Below are 25,434 nucleotides of genomic sequence, written 5' to 3'. Positions count from 1 at the left end.
GTTTCTGTGCAAAATTTTTCCTAAGGCAACGACTCAGCAAAGGCACACACAAAATTCCGCTGACATACGCGAGGAAGCCACAAGCACCCCTGACCTGCAAATAGAACGAATGCATAAAACAATCATGTATTGTCGAAGCAAACAGCCATTACAATATTAAAGCAAATTAAAATAACAGGCCACAACAAAACACATTAAACAGAAGCAGAAAATAATAATTGGGAAACCTCACAATGGGTCAGACTCACCACAACTTTAGGCATGTGTTTGAATCACACACTTGCAATTGAATACCAGTTGCCGAAAACTGCAGGTGGGAAGAGTTCTGTTGCATCTAGTGGGATGCTGTGGTAATAGGATGCTGGACTAGATGGGTCCAATCCAGCAAGGGTCTACCTATGTCCTTAACTGGCCACATCTCTTACTGTTAGCAAAGCTCCAATCCAGATCAGGCTTTGTTTTTCCCCAACCATTTCCCAAGAAGGCTGCTGACCCACAAAGCTGTTGCTTGCTCCAATTTAAAAAAATCAAATCAGAGCAAATATATTCAGGGTGGCTGACATTCAGCTGGAAACCAGTCGTCCCCGTCCCCCCCAACATGTTACAACCCCATCCAGATAGAAATCCCTTGCGGCTACGTTGTTTAGGAAAAGAGAAGAGGTTTAAAATCGTGCTTAAAGTCTTGTCTGCTTTGAGATATACATGAAGCAAGGTAGCAATATAAATTAAATGTTACAGCTGTAAGGTATGCTGCTACCATACATCATATAGCCCACCCCAAATTTGAGGACATTCCCACACCAAATGTTTGTCCTTATAGTGCTGGCACAGTCCACACTTTTTCTGGATCTTGCTGCCGGGAAGTTAACAGCTCTTTGAAGAAATGCCAAATACTGTACAACAACCAAAAGGTTTGTTGTTCCACACAAGCGTTCCACTTGGAACAGGAGGCTCGATCCTTTGCTTGGAGATGGATTTACTTTCAGGTAGGCCCTCCACTTTCCCACTTAAGACCAGAGACTAATTTGCAGTCTACCCATGAGTGGATCTTTTCACTTGGCTTGGCATCATCCACTCAGCCGCTAGAGCCAGCCCTTGAGCAAGCACCGCGACCTAAGCTGAATTAAAAGGAGGAATAGATCATTCTGTCGCATCACTACCATCAGTATCAGAGCTCAAAGAAAGAGCTAACAGGATGAAAGGGATACAATCTCCCACAGCAGTAAATCCAGAAAGCAGAAAATGAGTGCTGTGTTTCACAAGCGGTCAATTTCACATATCTGTATGAGGTTGGATGGATTCTATGCATGTTTGTGTGGATGTAATTCACACTTCATTCAGAAGGCTTACTCCCAAGTAAGGATGCTCAGGGTCACAGTCTCAGAGCAAAACCTTCATTTGGGATTATGTTCCGTCCAGCTCATTGCAATTTACATTTGAGTAAACAAGCACAGCATTGGCTTCCCATCCTATTAAAGCCAGCAGGGCGAAGCCAAGTAAATAAAAAGTCCTGTCTGGTGCAGAGAGCTCTTTTTAGGAGCATTGTAACATTTCTACCCGTCTTCTCCATCTATTATCTAACAGGTGGTTATCTCCTATTATCTAAGAAGAGGTTGAATGTTACTGCCCGACATAGTAAGGATTTAACTGAAGGTAGTGGAAATCTGTTCCTATTTGCATCCTTGGTAACAATGTGCCCCTGCAGAAAGCTAGCAATTCATAGAACTAGACTATCAAGTTGCACAAAGGTGGGGCACGAGACTGGTTTCTACTTAAATGCATGTTCAGGCTCGTTGTACAGGAACACCAGATTTATTTATTGCAGGCATTCCTGTTTCAAATCCCAAGCTGGGGGGGGGGAGGGACATTAATTAGAAGACTGCTCTTATAAATCCCTCCATTGCTTCATTTGACCATTTGTAAACATTGACCCTATTCTGATAAGACCTTGCATGGGAGAATACCATTTAAATACACTGTAAGTGGTGTTTTCACAAATCTATATGAGTTGGTATGACCCGGACTATAGTCTCGCATGCTGAGCACTGGATGGGAAGACTGGAAGCCCAGTTACACAATCTCCACAGCTGCATATTGCTCATGTATTATTTCCATGGGTGCGGCTGATCCAGTTTAGCAAGAAGCTAGCAAGGCAAGGAATGGGGATAGAGGAGTCATTCTATTTCTTTTTCATTTTAATGAGAAACTACAGTGGTACCTTGGTTCCTGAACAGCTTAGTTGCAGAGCAAATTGGCTCCCAAACGCCGCAAACCCAGAAGTAAGTGTTCTGGTTTGCAAATGTTTTTCGGAAGCCAAACATCCGATGCGGCTTCCACTTGAGTGCAGAAAGCTCCTGCAGCCAATTGGAAGTCATGCCTTGGTTTTTTAACAGTTTCGGGAGTCGAATGGACTCCCGGAATGGATTAAGTGCCAGAACCAAGGTACCACTGTACCTCATTTGCTCAGTTGGTTAGAGCGTGGTGCTGATAACGCCAAGGTTGCAGGTTCGATCCCCATACGGGGGAGCTGAATATTTCTATATTGCAGGGGGTTGGGGTAGATGACCCCCAGGGTCCGTTCCAACTCTACAATTCTATGAATATATGTACTTCTTGAACCAACAGGCAAACGGAAACACAGCTGTCCTTCAAAATTCATCCCTTACCTGAATCTACAATGCAGTTTTCCAACCAAACAACGAGTACCAAAATACATCTATTAGCACTTGTACCGGTAAAAACAACCCAGAAAAATGATTATGTTAAGGGAAATGGCTTGCAAAAAAATGTGTCTATTACTCAAAACTGTATACAAAATGTCTTTATTAGGAGAAATTCACACTAAAATGCTTGTCGGATTTTATATATATTGCAAACTGCTAAAAGTACTGGATTTAAGACTGAAAAAAGTGAGAAACAGAAAGAACCAAAAATGACAGATTTGCCCATCCCTAGCAAGGAGACAGCCGTTATGAGCAATGGAGAGGCAGAAGCAGTATGGTGCAGGATATAGGGCCGGGGCACAAGGAGACTTGGATTCAAACCCCTGCGCAAAAGGTCACTTCTTTTTCAGCCTGGCCAACACCAGAGGTTCTTTGTAAGGATTCCCTGGGATAACACTCAGAACCCAAACTCCTTTGCAGGTTACTGGGACACAACTATGATCAATCAGTAAAAGCGTATTCCTAGTTTGCAACATAAACTGCTGTAATCCACAACAGCCTGCACTTTGATGCAATAGCTATGTGGCGTCCATTAATAGTGGCTGTTGCCAAATCAACTATTTCAGCCCACTCTGCAGCCTGGTGCCAACACTGTGTGACCTACATTATTGGTGCAACACCAAAGTTATTACAGCACTGAAGCCTACATGCATAATTACTAGCAGAGTAGGTTAGGTTTACAAGAGCCAGGAGATCCAGCAACTTGATAACAGACTGGACTAATCGTTTAGATTAGGAAAGTCAAGCCCAGATCAACAGTTAAAGAAGGCCAAGAGAGCCCTGACTGGCTCTCCAGATCACCTCATCCTGTTGACTGGACGAACTACCTTCCAGCCATCTTCAGGGGGGTGGAGCAGCAAGGCCAGCAGGAAATCAGGCCAGCAGAAACCTGATTTATTGGCAGCTTCAGGGCCTAATCATGCATAATACTTATGGTACAGTTTACTCATAGGAAACTGCTTTAATTTTATTTTTTTGTTAAGAACTATTCCCAGCCCTGCATCTGGAACTACTGCGAACTGAGCTGTTCATCAATTAACTAGGCAACAGTGCTTTTCATATCAACGTTGAGAGTCTTTTCTGCTTTGCAATGCACCAGTTACTTTGCTAACGTTTTGCACAACACTTTACATAGGCTAATGTCATTATGATAAAAGCCATTTGATTTGTTTTTGAATAGGAATTATGGATGCATCAACACCACAAACTTACATCACTTGCAAATCACTTTTAGCCCACAAAGAATCTTGGGTGCTGTAGGTTTATTGAGTTTAGACGTATTTTTATAGGCTCCTAACAGTTTTACAGGACTACAGTGCCCAAGGTTTGTAATATGGTTGAATCTTCAGTGGAAGATCTGTTTAATTATCTGCTGGATGACCTCCGGGTGACTGTCTACCCTTTGTGCTGTTGGGAATGAATTCAGCAAATGTCTGGGATGCGTGTATTCTTTCCACATTAGCTCAAATGTGTGCTGGGTGAATCCTTTAGACGCAATAAAGGACACCCCATTCCATCTCTGCCTATCTTTAGCAGCAGCACTTGTCATCGCGGACTAGCGTGGCATTTGTTAACTGCGCTGTAACTCGCAAAGCTAATCAGGAGCATAATGGGGCAATATATTAGGCACCTCTGCGAAGCCAAGAAATGTGGTCAGATTGTTAGCAAAAAATAATCTTAACAGCACAATGGTCAAGGGTGAGAGTTGATATTAAATTGCTGATATCGTACTCCTGAACAACACTTTTATCGTGCAAAGAGCTCAGCAGTTTCCCCCTTACATTACTTCACAGCTACCCTTCAAAGGAAGGTCACTATTATTCCCATTTTACAGATAAGAACACGGGGTTGAATCCAAGCTAAGTTTGTTGAGCTTAGAACCCATCAAAATCAATAGGACAAGTTAACTATGACCTTGCCTAAGTCCCATTGATATAAATGGGATTTAAGGGCAGCAAATGCAGTTTTGTCCTATGATACCTCACCCCTGTGTCCTACAGCCCAACATCTGCCGTCTGAGGCAGCCACCTCACACCAAATGATAGGGATGGCCTTGTATAATCCTATTCACACGATCTGTTCTGTAAAGTTGAGTTAAATCTGATCTGTACCAATAAAGCATCGCAGAGTTGCAATTACTTGTCTCTCTGTGAATCAGTTGAGGATAATTATGTTCACTTTCAGATTATTATTTTCACCATTTATCATTAGAGAGTGCGTTATAACACAAGCTAGAATGTAGTATAAGACTCTGCCCCATGCGAATTTGGCAGCGTGGGGAGAGAACAGCAGAGGGAGAGATCACGAAGGCAGGCAAGTTAAACAAGTGCAGGGACTGGGAGCCCAAGGCCTGCCAGATGTTCTCAGACTCCCTCTCCCACCAACTCCAGCCAACATAGCCAACTGTCAGTGGTGATGGGAGGCAGAGTCAACATCTGGAAGACCACAGGTTCCCCATCCCTGAGCAAGAAGAGATGGGCTTTGGAGCAAAACAGGTGGCACAACTATGCAGGCGTACAAAAGGGGGCAGGAGCGAAAAAAGATTTAAAGACTTCTAAAGTGATCGAAAGTCGTAGAGTCTGAAAGGTTAAGGTCACAGGCAGGCGTTTATCAGGAGAAAGATAAGAACTTCATGCTGACATTTTGCAGAACAGTATGAACTCTCTCATACAGAAATGGAAGGTCAATGAATAATTTTCCTTTGTGTTGTTTCCATAAATTTGCAAAGTATATTTATTTCCTTGCACAGTACTGATAAGGAAAGTGAGGAAAGCTGTGGGGGGTGGGGTGGGTGACGCTTTTTGGATAGACTCGTCTGCTACTGCCGTTTGGGTTCCCTCCAGCTCCCAGCTAGCACATCTCAGCTGTCCGTGGCTCATTGGTAAATAAATGCATTTATGCAACAGGTTGCAAAACTCTTCCTGCCATTCTCACGGCTGAGCAGCAAAGGCATGATACAACATTAAATCCTTTGGATATAGAAATCCTTTAGTGCACCGAAAGCAGAGTGAAAATAAACCCAAAGTGCCATCTCAGAGGTGCAGAATAACCCCATATTAGTTGTTCGCATACTGATGTCCTGATTCAACACTGAAGCCACAAGCTTTGCAGATCCTATCCGGTTGCAAGTTTACTTGAGTTCACAGAAGTGGTTGCCAGCTTGAATTTCTGCTGGTGTAGAAAGGAGATCAAAGTACCTGTGTGTATGGGAGAGAGAGGAAGACGCCTTATGCTGTTTGTCCTGCTAGCTCATTACTGTCCTCTGCCTGGAAGCGACGTCCCAGGGTCTCAGCTACAAGTCTTGCTCATCACCTGCTAGGGACAGAAACATGTACTCTGCCACTGAAATATAGGCTGTGGACACACGTAACCTTTGAAAAACACAGAAGCTGCTTTTTCACAGTATGCTTTCATATAGTACATAGCGGTTTGCAGTTATACACACCTTTGCAAGATAACATAATCTAAAACAGCACCCATTATCCCTGCTGTCCGCACACACAGGTGAGCATGTTTTCAGACTATTGTGTTCTCTGTTGCCCTCCCCTAAATTAGTGTTTCCACAGGCTGAAAAATCCTCTTAGCATGTGCCCTTCTTTCTCACCTTTCTTATATCATCCAAAACCGGTTTGAAATCCATATAGTGATATCAGTTTCATAATCTCTCTGACCTGGCAACATATCGTGAATCATGATTCTTTTTATTGTCTAGAAATGGGTAACTGATATAATTAGTTACAAATTAGGTACAAATTAGTTACAAAACAGAGAAACCAGTAGGAGAACACTTCAATCTCCCAGGACATTCTATACAAGATCTCAAAGTAGCTGTTTTACTACAAAGAAATTTCAGAAATAGACTGGAAAGAGAAGCTGCTGAATTGCAACTCATTACCAAACTTAAAACCATGGAGAGACCTGGTCTGAACAAAGACATTGGATTCTTATCTCATTATACATGACTAAGCCATTTTTCACCTTCTCACCCCTTGCCTTTTCCTGTAAGACCTATTGCAGTCGTTAAGAGTCGTCAACAGGCTCATCTCAGCTATCTGCCAATCACCCATTCCTACCACCCTTCTGAGTAATACCCCTCCCCACCTTCTCACTATATAGAAGGATCTGGCAACTTCTGTTTCAGTGTATCTGAAGAAGTGTGCATGCACACGAAAGCTCATACCAAGAACTAACTTAGTTGGTCTTTAAGGTGCTACTGGAAGGAATTTTTTTTATTTTGACTATGGCAGACCAACACGGCTACCTATCTGTAACTTCACTTCTCGCAGTGAGGGAACTGCCAGAAGGCCTTCAGAGGTGAACCTCACTGTCATCTTACCTCCTTACAAATGTTGTACAAAGACAAATGCTCGATAAACAGGTCACCTGGAAACAACTCAGGCTCTATTCCTTTATTTATTGCATCCATATCCCCTCTTTTCTTCCGTCATGGACCTCAAGGTAGCAGGCGCTTAACAAATCCACACCTGCTTAGCTTCTACATTGCTTCAGCAAGGTGGCAGCCTCATGTCCCCTCAGGCCCTAACCCAAAGCACTATTTAAGACACCTCTCGATCCCAAAAGCAGTAGCCCTAGATGCTGGCACATTTAGAAACACCAGCATACTGGGAGATTAACTAGACCAGATTATATAACAGGACAGGGGAGAAGCTCAATTTAGGATCTTGACCTCAGTTATACGATACCCTTCCTTCAGAACAACTTCCTGGGTAATCTTTTAGACCTTGAGAGTGTTACCCTCAGTCACCTGACACTGTCACTTAGAGGACACTTGTAATCAATGGGAATAGGGCAGATATAGTACAGACAACGTAGACTTCAAAGGAGATACAGCTGCTTTATGGAATAAGCCCCAAGCGCCAAATGATGCGTAAGAGGAGTCACAAAATGATTAATGGATACAAATGGGAGAGGCTCTTGAAAATTAATTGTAGAATTAAGGCCAGAATATGTTTTGTGATTAATGACTTCGGGTTTGTGAAGCATGTTGCACAGAGAAAACACTGTAGCAATTGCCACAGCTGCCAGATTGCAGTTATTACCGGGGTTGAGGGTCATATTGGCCTGCAATTCAAAGTGCCACTTCCTGCCAGTTTTGCGGCAATCACCACAAAAAGGACAACCCAAAATGGGCCAGATTGGGAGCCATGCCTGAGACTTCCATTCTTGCCCCTCTGTATTCATTTAAGGACAAATGGAAATTGAACCAAATGGGCCATACTTGTGGGGCTTTCACGGAGCCCCTACTTTCAGATGGAATTCAGCTAGCACCCTCAGCTTGTGGAATTACAGTTGATTTTGTTTGTTGCTCTTATGCAACAAACCTTCTTTGCCCTCCCAAAACTGGACTTTTGCAATAAGGAAAGTGACAGGAAAATTCACTGGGAAATGTGGGTAAGAAAGACCCTGGAGAGTATGCCACAACTGCAGCTAGAATTTTGTTAGCTAAGAATTGGAAATCACAAGAAGTCCCAACAGTGGAGGAATGGCAAATGAAGATGATGGACTTTTCGGAGCTAGCCGACCTGACTGGAAGAGTCCACGACCAGAAGGAGGAGGAGTACCAGGAGGAATGGATGAAATTCAAAGACTATTTAGTTAAATATGTTAAGATAACTTAATTGGAAAAGCTTGCAAATATCAGATAGGCTTAGGATTTAAATATGTGATGTTACAGAATAATATGTTTAAAGTCAAAATGAAAACAAAGAAAGATGTTAAGTGATTAAGTTAATTTTATGAGAAAATTGGTTTTGGAAAACTGTTACAATGATATACACTGAAATTCAGCCAGGGGGATTTGAGGAAGTCACTTAACAATGTTACTAAGATTGGATCAAGTACAATTAAGATGTTTATTTACATTTTTTTGGAAAACCAATAAAAAAATTTGAGGGGGGAAAAAAGAAAGATCCTGGAGAGGCACTGCCAGTCATTGTAGAGAACAATGAGCAAGATGGACCAATGGTCAGCCTGGATAGTTCAGTTGGTTAGAGCATGGTGCTGGTAATGCTAAGGTTGCAGGTTCAATTCCCATATGGTGGGTTGCGTGGGGGTTGGGCTGGAAGATCCTTGGGGTCCCAACTCTACAATTACATGATTCTGTGATTTGAATCTATGACTCCGTATAAGGCAGCTTCCTTTTTTTTATGTCTAACCTCCCTGTATACCAATCAGAATGAATGCTCAATAAATTGCTGACACTGTCTAACCTCCCTGCAAACTTTGGGCAAATGAGTCAGGACAAATGCTTGATAAACAGGTCATCTGGAAGCAGTGCTGGTTCAATTTCCCATTCATCCCAAAATGAATGCATGCTCCATGGGCTCACAAGCCTAGAAGCCAACACAGACTGGTGTTTTCTCACACAGCCTGTTACAGGAGGAGACAGCAGTGAGAATCATCACTCAGAAAGACAAAAATCGGAGGGTGCTATTTCATCATCATACACAGCAATTGCTACAATCCCCCTTTGAAAATATCACCCCCACCTTCAAGCCTTTCTCTCTCACACACAAACCACTTCCTCACTTCCCCTAACAAATCGGCATTCTGCAGGTGCTACCTGTAGAAGTGTTACCACACTGTTGATGAGCTGTTGAAGGAAGGTGGGGACTCTGCTATCAATTCCCCAACAACAGATCCGATCCGTTGGGCAAGAAGGAGGAAAGTGGCCCCTGGATTGACTCAGGTTTATGAACTTGGTCAGTGGTTTGTTCGGCTGGAACTTTGGAGGTATGCATTTGGGAAAAGATGATGATCCTTATCAATTAATCACTGTCCTTGACTGTACTGTATGGCATTGTAATATATAAAAGAATCTGAGCTGTGAATTACACACTATCCCTTTTAAGCACATTCAAAGCATATTCTTTCCCTCAAGGAATTCTGGGAACTGTAGTTTACCCCTCCTAGAGTTACAATTCGCAGCAACCCTTAACAAACTACAATGCCCAGAATTCTTTGATGAGGAGAATGTGCTTTGAAGGCATGGTTTGTACACAGCAAGGAATTAAGAAACACACAGAATTAAATGCTGCCAATGTGGTAATTACAGAGTGCATACTTTGCTTGCAGAAAATCCATGGTCTCTCCAGTAGTAAACTAGGCAAGACCTCTGACTGAGATCTTGGAGAGTTGCCATCAGTCAAGGATAGATGGAACAATAGTATGTCGCAGTATAAGATAGCATAAAATGTTCATACATCAAGATAACTCAAGAAGCTTCTAGAACCATGAATGTGTGTGGTTGAAGTGATTGTTGTCTTTAAGATCTGTGCCAGTTTATTCTGCATGTGACCTTCTCTGTCAGATTAAGACAAATATACCTTTGTGTCAGGGAACTGCCATCAGAGCATCAGGTGGTGGAGGGACTCAGGCAGGATGAAAGAGACTCAACTGCTGAAGCAGGGACCAGCAGGGGGAGGAGTGGGTCTCTGAGGGAATGCGAGCAGGAGGGAGGGCTCAGGGAGGCTTCCAGCGAGAACAGTGGGGAGGTATCGGAGTCTCCCATAGGGAGACCCACACCTCGCAGGAAACTGTCACGCCGTGAGTCCAGGAGACGCGTTTCCGTTAAGGAACTTCTTTGCTGGAAACGCTTCCGCAGACAGCCACTGTCGGACTCTACTAGTGACTAGAGCAGACATGTCTGAGGAGCTCCGTCACACACGGAGGTTTGTGGGGTCGCACAAACTCTGAGGGAGCACGTTTTCACGCACAAGCAGCTAATCAAACCCTCACAGCAGTCCGACAGTCTTTGTACGCTGCCTGTGCAAGAGAAGGCATCATGAGCGAACCAACCGGAACCGGAGGAGCAGGGGCTGGAGCTGGTCCAAGCTTGGAAGATAGATACCGAGCGTTGGAGGTTCAACTGGCCCTGCAGACGGCGAGGTTGGAGGAGAGAAGGGCTCAGGATGCAGACAAGAAGGGGAGAGCCACGCAATTCCCCAGAAAGGTACCAGGATTGGTGCAGAAATTTGGGGGGGACCCCAAGGACTACCATGCTTTTAGGACAGAGATGCAATATGCCCTTAATGTGCAGTTCGATGAGTTCCCTGATGAGGAATCGCGAGTTGCTTTTGTAATTGGGCATCTTGAGAAAGGGGCTAGAGACTGGGTTCGACCCCTAATGGCAACGCACAATGACATACTAAAGGACACAATGAAGTTCTTTCGTGCAATGGATATCATGTTTTCCAGCGATATTGAGGAAGGGGTGGTGCGCAGACAGCTAATGGCTTGTAAGCAGGGAAGTCGATCTGTCCGTGAATATTGGACTGAGTTTACCATGCTGATTCACAGACTGAGTTGGGATTTATCGGCGGCACCCGTTCAAATGCTATTTGAAGAAGGTCTTTCTTCGGGGGTGAAAGACGAGCTGGCACGGAGCCCCAGGGCGGAGTCTATGGATCAGCTGACCAAATCTGCGCTGACCATAGGAGCGCGGCAGGAGGCAAGAGCCTTGGAGAGGCGGGAAGGGAGAGGGGAACGTTGGAAGGAGTTCCGCATTCCAGACATTCCTGAGCCAGCTTTCCCGCCGGCAGAGCCGATGGAAATCGGAACAGCGCGCGCGCGCGCATTTTCAAAAACCAGCGAGGGAGCTAAGAAGGAGGGAAAGGGCCCCCGGAAATGCTATCTCTGCCAACAGCCAGGCCACTTTGCCAGAGTCTGCCCCCAGAGGAAGGAATGGCAAGGGATGGTGGGAGCTGTTGAGGGGGGAGAAGAAGGGGGAGCGGAGCAGGTAAAAGCCAACGCCTGGTTGCCACAATTGGGGCACTGCAGCCAAGCCAAAGAGCAGTGAAAGTGCCCGTGCCAGAAGCTCCTCGACCTGCTCTAGTGATTGAAGTGTCGCTAGAGCTGCAGAATGGGCACCCCCTAAAAATAAAGGCGCTATTGGACTCAGGCAGCTCCTGCAATTTTATGAGCAAGGAGTTTGCTGCTGAACACCAGATACAGACCATCCCTTTAAGCAACCCCCTGCAGGTGACCACGATTGATGGCAGGGAGTTGTTGGGAGGAGGAGTCCGCTTGCAGACTGTCCCAATGATAATGAGGGTGGCAAGGCACACAGAACTGATAGCGTTTAATGTGGCCACCCTGGGAGGCGCTCCCATTATTTTGGGAATGAGCTGGCTAGCTCTACATGATCCGCTGGTTGGCTGGCATCAAAGAGTGGTGTCCTTTGGTTCAGCACATTGCCTAGAACACTGCAAAGGGGAGAAGGGTTCAGCAGGGGCCCAAGCCACCCTAGCAGGGACTGAAGTAATGGGGAAGGTGAAGGTACCACCACAGTATGCAGATCTCAGCGACGTGTTCAGCGAGAAGGAAGCTGACCAACTACCACCTCATAGACCCTTTGATTGTCAGATCAATTTACTCCCAGGAGCACAGCTTCCCGTGGGCAAGTTGTATGCCATGTCAGACAGGGAAATGCAGGAGTTGCGAGGGTTCATTGACAAGAACCTGAAGAGAGGCTTCATCAGAGAGTCCAAAGCAGCAGGGGGGAGCCCAGTGTTCTTTGTGGACAAAAAAAATGCGGACAAGCCGAGACTTGTATGTGATTTTAGGCGGCTGAATGCAGTGACTGAGCCGGTGGCGTTCCCTATGCCCAGAATTGATGATATTTTGACCAGGGTGAGGAAGGGAAAGATTTTCACAAAGCTGGATCTAAGGGGGGCGTACAACCTGATACGCATAAGAAAAGGGGATGAATGGAAAACCACCATGTTTACCCCTTTGGGGGCGTTTGAATACCTCGTTATGCCATTTGGATTACAAGCAGGCTCCGCGTGTTTTCAATCTTTTATGAACCACGTGCTGGGCCCTTTGCTCTACAAGAATTGCGTTGCCTTTCTAGATGATGTGTTGGTGTATTCTGAGAATGAGGAGCAACATGTGAGAGACGTCAGAGAAGTGTTGAGCAGACTGCAAGCCAACAGGCTGTGGGTCAAACTGGAGAAGTGTCGGTTCCATACCAAGGAGGTGGAATTCCTGGGGTACCGCCTGTCAGACAAGGGATTGGCCATGGATCCCGGCAAGGTACAGGCAGTGCTGGAATGGAAAACACCCAAAACCAAGAAGGATGTGCAGAGGTTCCTAGGGTTTGGAAACTTTTATCGTAAGTTCATCCGCAACTTCGCCCATCTGACGGCGCCCATCACTGACTGTCTCAGCAGTAAAAAGAAGTTTGTATGGACGGCGGAGGCGGAGCGAGCGTTTGAGGAACTGAAAAGGGCCTTCGCCTCTGAAGAACAACTTCTGCATGTGGATTTACGAAAGAAGCTAAGGGTTGAAACAGACGCATCTGACAGAGCCATAGGGGCGGTGCTCCTTCTGCAGCCGGGGAAGGAGGAGTCAGAGTGGCGTCCGTGTGCCTTCTTCTCGCGGAAGCTGAACAAATCCGAGAGGAACTACACGGTGTACGACCGAGAACTGCTTGCTATTCATGAGGCGTTCCGGAGATGGAGGCATCTGCTAGTTGGTGCACAACATAAAGTGCAAGTGTGCACGGACCATAAAAATCTAGAGTACTGGAGAACGGCGCGAGTGCTCAACCAAAGGCAGTTGAGATGGGCCCAAGAGTTCTCCAAATTTAACTTTGAGATTTGTTATGTGCCAGGCCCAGAGAATGTTAGGGCGGACGCTCTCTCACGCAAACCTGAATATTTGGAGGGGGAGGGAGCACCCGAAGAAACCCATATCATTCCAGAGGACCGCTGGGTGTGTGGGGCGACTTTGGTGGGGCAAAGGGAATTGGTAGAGGGTACGGTGCAGGATGCATACGCCCAGGGGAAACTCAGGGATCTCAGAGGGGAGGAAGACAAATCCGGTGGTTTTGAGGAGAGAAATGGGGCATTGTATTATAAGGGAGCGTTATATATACCTGAAGGGGAATTGAGGGAGAAGGTACTCAAGCAGCTGCACGATAGCCCCACAGCAGGGCACTTTGGGCAACACAAAACCATGTGGCTGGTTACCAGGGAATTTTGGTGGCCCAAGGTCAGGGAAGATGTGCGGGAGTATGTGAGAGGGTGTGAACAATGCCAAAGAGCCAAGGGGGAGAGGCGGGCGCCGGCTGGTTTATTAGAACCACTGCCCACACCTGAGAGACCGTGGGAAGCAGTGGCAATAGATTTCATGACTGATCTGCCAAGGTCTAGAGGGAAAACAGCCATCATGGTTGTAGTAGACCTGTTAACTAAAATGGCCCACTTCATAGCCTGCTCACATGCGGTTACAGCAGAAGAAACCGCCAAATTGTTTGTAGAGAATGTGTTTAGGTTGCATGGCGCCCCCTTGAGGGTGGTTTCAGACCGAGGGAAACAATTTACTTCCAGGTTCTGGAGGAAGCTCATGAGCTTACTGCATGTAGAGGTTAATTTCTCGACGGCCCGTCATCCTGAAACCAACGGGCAGGCGGAAAGAGCAAATGGGGTTCTCCAACAATATTTGAGGTGTTATGTTAATGACAGAGAGAATGATTGGGTGGAGAGGTTGGCGTTGGCAGAATTTGCCTACAACAATGCAGAGAACGTGTCCACGGGGATGAGCCCCTTTTTGGCTAATCACGGGTGCCATCCCAGAGCCTTCCCAGGGGGGGAGGGGGAGAACTGGAGCGTTCCAGCTGCAGAACAGTTCGTGGAAGAAATGGAAGCGATCCATCGCCAGCTCCAACTCAATTTAAACAGGGCTAAGGAGGAATATAAGAGGCAGGCAGACAAAAACAGAAGGGAAGGTGAAAGCATCAGGGTGGGGGACCAGGTGTGGCTGTCAACCCAAGGGTTGCCATTCAAAGGAGGTTGTAAGAAATTAAGACCCAAAAGGCTGGGTCCGTTTGAAGTCATACAGCAGGTCAATCCAGTGGCTTTCAGGCTCCGGTTACCGAACCACATGAAGCTGCACCCAGTTTTTCACAGGTCGTTGCTGTCACCGTATAGAGGAGACAGTGAGGGGAGGGTCACTAGGGGACCAGCAATGGAGGAGAAGGAACACAGCTACCATGTAGCGGAGATCCTCGATTCCAGGTGGAAGGGAGATCAAGTAGAGTATTTGGTAATGTGGGAAGGGGAACCGGAGTCGGAAAACACCTGGGTTAGGGCAGAGGATGTCAATGACGAGGTTTTAATAGAGACTTTTCATCAGAGGTTCCCACGTAAACCTCAGCCGGTAGCGAGGTTCCGAAGGGAATACTTTGCCACCACCGACGAGGAAGAGGAGTTGGAGGGGTTCCCAGATTCTGAAGAGGAAGAGGATTCAGCTGGCCAGGACGACGATCGATGGAGAGAATTGTTCGAGACGTCAGAAGATGAGGAAGATTCGTTTCGGGGTTTTAGCCCTTCACCTCCCAGGGGGGAGGAATTGGGAGGGGGTGAGGGGGGCCCTGGAGGGGAGGTGGATGTCAGGGAACTGCCATCAGAGCATCAGGTGGTGGAGGGACTCAGGCAGGATGAAAGAGACTCAACTGCTGAAGCAGGGACCAGCAGGGGGAGGAGTGGGTCTCTGAGGGAATGCGAGCAGGAGGGAGGGCTCAGGGAGGCTTCCAGCGAGAACAGTGGGGAGGTATCGGAGTCTCCCATAGGGAGACCCACACCTCGCAGGAAACTGTCACGCCGTGAGTCCAGGAGACGCGTTTCCGTTAAGGAACTTCTTTGCTGGAAACGCTTCCGCAGACAGCCACTGTCGGACTCTACTAGTGACTAGAGCAGACATGTCTGAGGAGCTCCGTCACACACGGAGGTTTGTGGGGTCGCACAAACTCTGAGGGAGCACGTTTTCACGCACAAGCAGCTAATCAAACCCTCACACTTTGTAACCTCAAAATCCCCTCTACGACTGGCGAAAGCAGAACAAAATGTACATGTTGAGCTATGTTTCATTTACCCAAAGCATGCACATCACAGAAACCAGCCATTTTTGGTATACAACTTGTATACCAGACTGGCGTAAAATTGTTTGATTTTATTCTGTTGTGCTTTGTTTGCTTTTGCCCTGTGTGAGGAAAGTAAGGCAGGCGGGCTTTTTTTAATAAATAGGCCACTGTTCCCAATGTAGTGCACACAACTGAATTAGCTGTCACAACTCTGGCTGATTAAAATCAGCTCTCATATATCCAGATCCTTGTAAGTATTGACTTTTCCATTGATTTGTGTCTGCGCTAAGAATAAAGCTCTGGTACCAATCTGTAGAAATGCTCAATCTCCTGTGTTGGGAATCTGTTTATACATTCAGCAGGATCAAGTGAGAAAACAGATTTGCTTGGACTCCTCCACTTCAGGCAGTTGGGAAGTTACAAGTTTGAATGCTCGTGTCAAGATGCTGGACTAGATAGGATTTTGGCCTGAATTTGATTTAAAAGTATAGCATGTACTCAGACTGTATGTTTTAGTGGTCTCTGCTTTACTTGACAGTGACTGGCAATACAGTGGTACCTCGGGTTACAGACGCTTCAGGTTATAGACTCCGCTAACCCAGATATAGTACCTTGGGTTAAGAACTTTGCTTCAGGATGAGAACAGAAATCATGCTCTGGCGGCGCGGCAGCAGCAGGAGGCCCCATTAGCTAAAGTGGTGCTTCAGGTTAAGAACAGTTTCAGGTTAAGAACGGATCTCCAGAACAAATTAAGTTCTTAACCCGAGGTAGAATGTAGAAAAGAATAAGCTTGCAAGGTAAAAAGTTGGTACATTCAATCCATGGGACAATCTGTACAGCGGTTGCGGAGCCAAGGACTGAAATCTCATTAAGTGTGACTTCTAAACAGGTGGACATGAGCAGTTGTATGTCTTATCACTAAGAAGGAAGGCAACTGCTCAGCCTTGGATACAAGCTTATTGAGTCCCAGGCTTCAATTTAGCAGGACCCTGAGATGATACAGCAAAAGGGCACACTTGAAGTATGCTTGTCATGAGATGCGGAGCTGACCGCTGAGAAAAATTTACATGACTCAAGTTTCACTCCATTTGTTTTTGCGGAATCCGCTGGTGCTTTTTGTGTGTTTCAGTGACAGCAAACGACATCGAGCTTTTGCACTCTGAAAGGCAACTGTGACTTAGGTGCATAGCACAGGGCGTGACGACCATAATAGCATGGAACACTGTGCATTATAAAGCCACATTTCTCAAATTAGCCAGGGGGGAAGTCTAAGCATAGGGACAAACAGGGATGGCTATTACATGCAGCTGAACTTATACATGGCTATACAAGGGATACCCACTTTGTCTGCTCAGTGCTGCTGTCTAGACTGTATACTAATGTTATGTACTGAGTTGAATAGGATCCAAAAGGCAGCAGTCTGATTGGTCCTAGAACAAAGGATCCAGAATGCAGCAGTCTGATTGGTCCACAGGAGCCACCCAATCCAGCTCCAGGTAGAAGTGAATCCGCAACCTGATTGGCCTACAGGAGAATACCGGAATTAGCCAATCACATGGGGCCCATTGTGTAAATAATGTATATAAAGCAGACATTCTGGGGGAACTTCCATTCCTCCTCACCACTATGAGCTGAATAAAGAGCATGAAATCCACTCTCAACTCCAAGTATATTTCAACTAAATTATAGGTTCACAGCCCAAGGGCTTGAGTGAGTGAGCGAGCTGCTCTAATGTCCCCAGTGATGCTTTGCAGACAAAGCTAAGTTTCTAGACCGCTATTGGGTTAGCTGCTGTGATGTCACAGAGGAGCCTAGACCTAGGAAGTGAAATACAAGGATAAACTGAGAGGGAATGTCTTGGCACTGGAATTTCAAGTCCACCGGCTAATTTTAGTGCCAATAAACCCCTTCACCTTCGCCTGTATGATGTAGGCTTCCAGAGGACACCTCAGTGGTGCAAATTGACTGAAGGGAGAATACGGTGCCCAGAATGCGACCTCATAATGCACCCTGCCAGACAAATTCCAGTAATGTATATAGGAGTGACTGAGGTTCCTCAAATGCTCTGAGAGGGGCCAGGGCAGGCTATGAAGCTTTCAAAGTGGGTATCGCCTCTCCATTTCACAGCTTCTCATTCCCTCCCCTCCTCACTAATCCCAGGAGTGCTTACATTGGATGCCCCGGGATTGCCCCCCCTTGTGAACCTGGCTAGGTTGCTTGAATCCTGGAGATAGGGGGGCCAGTAATGAAATCCACACGTTCTTCCCCAATTCTTCCTTACTTTTTATCAAATCACCCACCCACCCCCTGAACCCTCCTTAAAGTAGCTAAGGGACAGAAGCTTAAAAAGAACGGCATACAAACCCCGTCTCTCCCTTCATGAAAGGAATCGGAAGGAATATTGTTTGCTGTGAACTGTTTCCGAAATCTTTTCTTGACAGAACATACATGAGTTGAGTGGGAAGAAGACTCCCACCGCAGGTAGCTTATTTTGGATGTCACGGATTATCAGCAAATGACTGGTTATTTAAGTTATTGTTATTTTAATTTTATTTCCAGGGTCAGGGGAGAGAGTTGCTCGTGGGGTTTTCTGCCTCAAATTCCAAAATACCTTTATCAACTTTCGGTACTATGCATCTTGATTCGGAGTGTTCTTTTGCCATTTACTCATCTGTAGCCCTCGGGGAGAAAATGTCTTGCACAGGCCCTAACCATAACCAAATTTACATATGTGTGTGTAAAGTCATTTGCCCACATTTTTCTCTCCCTACCTTGTCTGCCCCTCCATCCCTGTGTTGTTTCTGCACTATGTCACATCCACAGCATACATTCAAAGGACATTTATATCACTTTAACAGGCAGGGCTTCTGCCCAAAGAATCATGGGAATTGTAGTTTACCCCCTCAGAGAGCTATAATTCCCAGCACACTTAACAGACCACATTGTGCTTTAAATGTAGTGCTGTGGATGTGACCTTAGAGACTATAAGCTCCATGGCAGCTGGGCCCTATCTGTTTAACTCCATGTTGCCATGCCAACTGAGGCCCAGGATGATCACCAAGCACCCAAGGGGCAACTGTCGAAGCTCAAAAGGACCGCAGGGACCACTGGCATTGACACTTGTTTTGGGTTCCCTACATCAGGCAGCTGGGAGTTGCCATTTGAATTTCTGCATTGCTTTGTGGACATTGTGGAAATGAAAATGGTGGCTCCTGGATCAAAGTGTCACCACCACCACTGCCTATAGGAGGCCCACTGATATGTGAGGCAGCCCATCAGTAGTAACAGTAGTTGTCATTGTCATAGTAAATAAGTAGTTCATCAGATCCAAATACTGAGTTTACCTTGGTGTGGTTTTATTTATTTAGTTTACCTAAAAGGTAAAGGTAAAGGTACCCCTGCCCGTACGGGCCAGTCTTGACAGACTCTAGGGTTGTGCGCCCATCTCACTTAAGAGGCCGGGGGCCAGCGCTGTCCGGAGACACTTTTGGGTCACGTGGCCAGCGTGACAAAGCTGCATCTGGCGAGCCAGCGCAGCACACGGAAACGCCGTTTACTTTCCCGCCAGTAAGCGGTCCCTATTTATCTACTTGCACCCGGGGGTGCTTTTGAACTGCTAGGTTGGCAGGCGCTGGGACTGAGCAACGGGAGCGCACCCCACCGCGGGGATTCGAACTGCCGACCTTTCGTTCGGCAAGCCCTAGGCGCTGAGGCTTTTACCCACAGCGCCACCCGCGTCCCTGTCTTAGTTTACCTAGGGTTGCCATATTTCAAAAAGTGAAAATCCGGACACAAAAGTTGTTGAAAGCTCCTTTTTTGGCAAATTTCTGGGCTTTTTTTTTGGAAATCCGCCAAAATCAACACTTCCGACATGGGTTGCCATACTTCCAGATTTTCCCAGACACTGTTTCTGACGGCCGAATCCAAGCTATGTCCAGGAAATTCCAGGCGTGTGGCAGCCCTAGTTTACCGCCCTTTATCTGTAGATCTCCGGGAAGTTCACAACATTACTAGGAGCCACCACAATCAGTCCAAATGAGACCTCTCCTCTCTTCCAATGTACCCTTTATCAAAACAGAGACATTTACTGACAAGTGCTCAAGTCGTGCAACAGCTTTGGGGCCCAAATGCAAGGGAAACCCCAACGAAAGACTTAACTGGGACAAATTCAGCAAAATCTCTACAAAATCTCTGAGAAAGGAAAAGAGCAGCTGAAATCCCTCCCTCAGCTACCCAAAGGGAGGGAGAACTTCAGGCTACAGAGATAGCACCTGTTAACTAACGCACCATGCTCAATACATTGACACTCATAAATGCCATGCGCGTCTCCTCCAAGTACAATTAGGTGTAGAAAATTAAGCTTCCCACTCACCCCCAGCCGCCCCAGAACAAACAGAGCCTAGTTTAAACATTTCAGTTTTGATGCTAGAGGAATTATCTTTGGAAATAGTCCAACAGACAGACAGACAGACACCAGTTCCTTCCCCACCCCAAGTGCATTGAGCAGTGCAGCTGCCCCTTCTAGGCTGTATCCCCGCAACCAAAATATAAAATAAAATTATGTAGCAGTGCTCTTGGTAATAAGTAACAGTGAAATGTTCTGATTGGTGATCTAGTGTAAGCTTGGGGGAATGTATCCCAGTGGGAGACCTTGTCAAGTCTGTACGTCTCTGATACCCTTCATTAGTGACCTCGAAGGGGAGTCAGCCTCATGCCAATGGAATTCACAGTGACACTGAGACTCTGTGACAGCGCGCATGTGGAAATCCAGAGGGGAAAGAGGCCAGTTGGGTTCATAAGGCGGTGTTTTTCCAGGGTAGACCACCCCTTGAAATAATAGAGCCATATTTACCGCAAGCCTTCAGGCCAAGATGTCAGGAAAGCAGGGGGTGGTGCAGAAGTAGCCTTGTTGGGGGAAATAATAATTTCATAAACCTGCATTTTGATCCTTCCGTTTTCTTTTGAGTCTATGGCCTAGCTGAACTGAAAGGGCCTGTACCTGCCGTTTTACAGCACAGAACTAGCTGCTTTTAGGTACTGTACATAGTGAATGCCTATTCCAGAATGCTGAAAAGAATAATCCGTTAGACTCTGTGAGGTTGCCATTGTATGCATGAAAAGAGAATCAGCTAGGCGTGGCAATTGTGATTCATCTTGAATTGCTTTGGAGACTGATGGAATAGGACATTAAAAGGCATTTAATGAGCATTTGAGGGTTAACTGCAATAGATTTTGCTAAGTGTTAAATCAATCAATCAATCTCCTTTATTGGCATAGTAAAAGTACTTCATATACATGGATTGGAACACAGGTAACAAAACATAGGAGGTAAGACTGTCCAGATGTCGGGAGATACAAAGGTGATTCTTACGACCTATGGAGGACATAATTTCATGGTGTCACTCAAAAATATTGCCACATTCTCCACAATGTCATCCTTACCATTATTCAACAGGTAGGTCACCCTGGAAGAATCAGTACGATAGATCCCCTCCTCCTTCAATAAGGGTGGCCCAAATACTTAAAATATATATTTGCATTAAATGGGCAATGAAATAAAACGTGATGGATTTGACCTGTTTTGTGCCATCTTAAATCAAGGATGGGAAATCTGTGGCCCTCCAGATGTTGCTAGATGACAGCATTCATCCTTCTTGACCACTGACCGTGCTTACTGGGGCTGATGGGGATTGGGAGTCCAACAGCATCTGGAGGGCACCATCTTCCCCACCCCATATTAAATCAAACTTTACATTTTTACATTTCATCCAAGCAAAGTCATCATAACAAGGGGAGGTCTTCTGCCTAGCTTTGGTGGAGAAACCCTTTTGCTTAAATCTGTGTGTGTGTGTGTGTGTGTGTGTGTGTGTGTGTGTGTGTCGTCATCCCCCACACTCCCTAGAGCAAGAGTTCAGAGGGTCAGGCCACTTCTGTGTGCAGGAAGGCATTGCTGAGATTTTCAAAGCAGAAGCCAGTGATCAGTGATCATTTTCTCTTGTTTTCATGCAGCTGTCTCTCAGGAATGCAATCTTTTACAGTGGAATTTGGCATCCCTGAGATCCAGAAGAGAGGAAACCAGCAAGTATTTCTGCCAGATGGGCTGGAATGCACGGGGGGGGGCGGGGGGGAGAAACTAGGTCTGTTTAAACAGAATTTTAGATCTGTATCACTTAAACATGGAACTGGATTCTTAAATAATTGTTGCAAGATTAAACAATCAATGCAAAAGCAAACCGAAGACCAGCCCAGACATGATGGGGTCATCATTCAAATCACCCCTATAAAGTGTGGTATCTTAGAATAAAATCACAAAGAGGAGGTGCTGAAACTTCTCCCTTTGGATCATAGCAGTTAGTTGCTCCAGCACATTTACTTTATTCCTGGCACTAGTACTAGAAGTGACCTGAAAACATACTAAAACAGCCTACCCGGGGCTTGTAAAGACATTAGTCTTTTGGGGCCTGGGCACAGCTTGTCTGAGGCCTGGGGTAGGAGTCTTATTAGAAGTTAAAAACACAAACAAAAAAGCAGCTGGTCCCTGGCAGGGGCCCCTGACCACCTTAGCCCATCTAGGCCTGAGGCAAGTGTGACTCACAGCCTCCCCTTCTCATGGACCAATTTGCAAATACCTGTGTATATTCCCACAGTGGACGTCCGGTTCCCAGAACTCCGGGAGGTAAGGAAGTGCAAACCAAGTGGTGTGGACACTGACACAGTACAAATACATCCCATCAAGGACTGCCCAATAGTGCAGATGGGAAACCATTGAGATAACAGTTCAGTTAGAAGTACTCATGCATGGGCAAAAGCAAGCTCGGGGAAAATGACCCATGTGCATGATCTATGTGCATATTAACTCTCTGATGTGTACACAGTCTAAACGCGGATGATGATGTTGTCGTGTTTCTCTATTAGTTGCGCACTGAGAACAAAAATGTCAAGTAAGAAATGTGCGTTCCACATTGTGCTTCACAATTCAAATCAAAAAGTGGCACGTGCTGAGACAAGGCCTGCTGCAGAGACTGGGGAGTTAAGCTGTTTGTCAGGGAACTAAAAATGTCAATACATCCAGTTTAAGGGAGCCCAAGGGTTCCTAAAATCCTACAGCTGAGGTGCATTTTGCAAAGGAAAGGAAAAATGCAGATACAGTGGTGCCCCGCAAGACGAATGCCTCGCAAGACGGAAAACCCGCTAGACGAAAGGGTTTTCCGTTTTGGAGGTGCTTCGCAAAACGAATTTCCTATGGGCTCGCTTTGCAAGACGAAAATGTCTTGTGAGTTCCTGCGGGGTTTCCCCCCCCCCTTTTTCCCAAGCCGCTGAGCCACTAAGCCGCTTATCAGCTGATCCACTAAGCCCGCTAAGCCGCTAATAGCAAGGCATACAATCCATATGAATGCAGATATGAATGCCCATAGGCATACAATCTATATGAATGCAGATTCATCGCTGGGCGTCAGCGATCTACAACCTGCACTGCAAAGTTAGTAATTCTAGTCTGCACACTTGAATCTCAGAGATTTCTCTCTCTATATATAAAGTCCAAAGGTCACTGGTAAGAGAAGAAGAAAAGTTCTGATCAAAGTCTTATACGAAAGCCTGTTATCTGCTGGCCAGTAAGCCAGGACTGATTATGTCATGAACAACAACACAAGGACCAAGGACTGGGAACACAGGGCAGCCTTAAGACTTGAGGGTGTGATACGAAGAGCAAAGTCAAGTGCTGGACTTTCCTTCATTGAAAGTTGTTAAACAGAGATTGTATCTCAATCTGTCCCAGGGTTCCCCGAAATGAGGGCTGACTGTTAAACCATCTCTGTGAGGGGAACTACAGACCTCGCAACAACTCTCAGCACCCTTAACAAAGTATAGCTCCCATAATTCTTCAGGGGAAGCCACGACTGCTGAAAGTGGTATCATAGTGCTTTACAGGGAGAATAGCAGGGTTCCAGGTGTGCAGCCCAGCAGGTTGGGGAAAAGGCATGGAAAAAGAGATGAGCCAAGGGGCTAAATGAGAGAAGAAGAATCCTGGCATGCAGCCTCTCAATGCATCAAGGAATATAAAGGGAGGCTTATCAATCGCTGGACTGCCACCAGAAAACAACTCAGCCCAGACTTGGTACTTCAAGGGCAGCGATTTGCAAAAAGCTTTTCATAGTGATGGGGGCAGGGTGGGATTTGCTAGAAACATAGAAGCTGGGCCCCGTAAAAAAAGAAGTTGGCAACCCTAGTTGTGAATGACACAGGGACATTCAGCAGGCCTCACACTTGCAGGCTGTGAAACTACCTATAAAAGCAGGCAGGGCCTGTTCTTGTTGGAGCTCTGCAGCCAGCAGAAACTGGAAAGACTAAAGCATCGTCTTCCCCTCAAAGTCTCTTTCCCCAGTGGCCAAAAAGAAGCAACAAAAAACAGACACCAGGGAATGGATGGATTGCATCACATGGCCATTCAAATAGCTGCTCTGCTATTAAGTAAAGTTGCTTCCAGCAACCTAACTAGGCAACGGGAATTGCATTACACAATCATTTCATAACAGGGCATGCTTACGAGTTCTCCGTGTGCACTACTGGCTTCCATTAGAAAATCTAAACTGGTATTCATCCCCCTCGTGCAAACTGCCTGGGTTTCGAAAAATTAGCTTTGCTTGGGCAACGGTACTTGCCGCAGTTATTGTAGGAGCAGCAAGCAAGCAGAATGCAGGAAAGAAAATAAACATTGGGCTTAGACAGGAGGAGGAAACAGAAAATAATTAAACATTTGCATTACTAGGTCTCTGCAAATGCTGCTACAGGGACGTGCCCCAAGCACTGTGTATAAAACAGGCAAATATCCAAATGATTCTCTGCCCAAGTAGGCAAATAAACTGAGAGAGAAAATAGAAAACTCTCCAAATTGTTTGCAGTCAGACAGAAGAAGCAAATTTTTAGATCCTGGGGTTTGCACATTAATATCCTATATACTCTCCCTTTCCTTTCCAGAAGATCATGAGGTAAACCAAAGCACTGCAGATTTTTTCTTACATTTATTCTGCTTTTGCCTTGCTCAGCTGTATCCTTGAACTGTGCTAATGCCTATTGAACGCAACTGGGCTTTTGCCACAAAGGTTAAGGCTGCACATAGTCTCCCAAGAACAAACCATTGTTTTACATTTCTACGCACGTATTCTCCCCGACTTTCACTGTACTTTCTCCCAAGTAAGTGCATGCAGGATTGTAGCTTAATTTGCTTCTGAAACCCTAAACGCAGGAGTGTGACTTACCTCCTGCCTATCAAATGATAAGAGGAATCTATTATTCTTTAACACCGATTGGCCAACTGTGCCCAGGAGAAAGGCCTCTGGTTTCTTCGGGAAAGTATATTTAAATACCTTTTTCAGTTCATTATATATCATTTCCCAGAAAGCCTTGATCCTTGGGCACGTCCACCAAAGGTGAAAAAATGTACCCTCAATTTCTTTACATTTCCAACATTTGTTATCGGGCAAGTGGTATATTTTTGCAAGCTTGACTGGAGTCATGTACCACCTGTACATAATTTTCATAATATTCTCTTAGGGCATTACATGCCGTGAATTTAATCCCGGTGGTCCACAACTTCTCCCAGTCAGCAAACATAATATTATATCCTATATCTTGTGCCCATTTTATCATTGCAGATTTTACCGTTTCTTCCTCGGTATTCCATTTCAACAGCAGATTGTACATTCTTGAAAGTATCTTAGCATTGGGTTCTAACAATTCTGTTTCTAACTTTGATTTTTCCACCTGGAAACCAATTTTTTTATCCAAGTTATAAACCTCTCTTATTTGAAAGTAATGTAACCAGTC

General features: G+C 45.7%; 1 long non-coding RNA gene across 1 annotated transcript; it reads left to right on the top strand.

Annotated features, from left to right (window-relative positions):
• Window positions 1-20,910: 20,910 nt before the first annotated feature.
• Window positions 20,911-21,784, top strand: LOC310702881. Its single transcript, XR_014523741.1, has 2 exons — window positions 20,911-21,064; window positions 21,619-21,784. It is a non-coding gene; the product is annotated as an uncharacterized lncRNA (long non-coding RNA).
• Window positions 21,785-25,434: the final 3,650 nt, after the last annotated feature.

This window comes from Podarcis liolepis, assembly GCF_965112155.1.
Source record: "Podarcis liolepis genome assembly, chromosome: 3".
Lineage (NCBI taxonomy): Eukaryota > Metazoa > Chordata > Lepidosauria > Squamata > Lacertidae > Podarcis > Podarcis liolepis.
The sequence above is the reverse complement of the archived record's forward strand: the minus strand, read 5'-3'. Positions and strand labels throughout refer to the sequence as shown.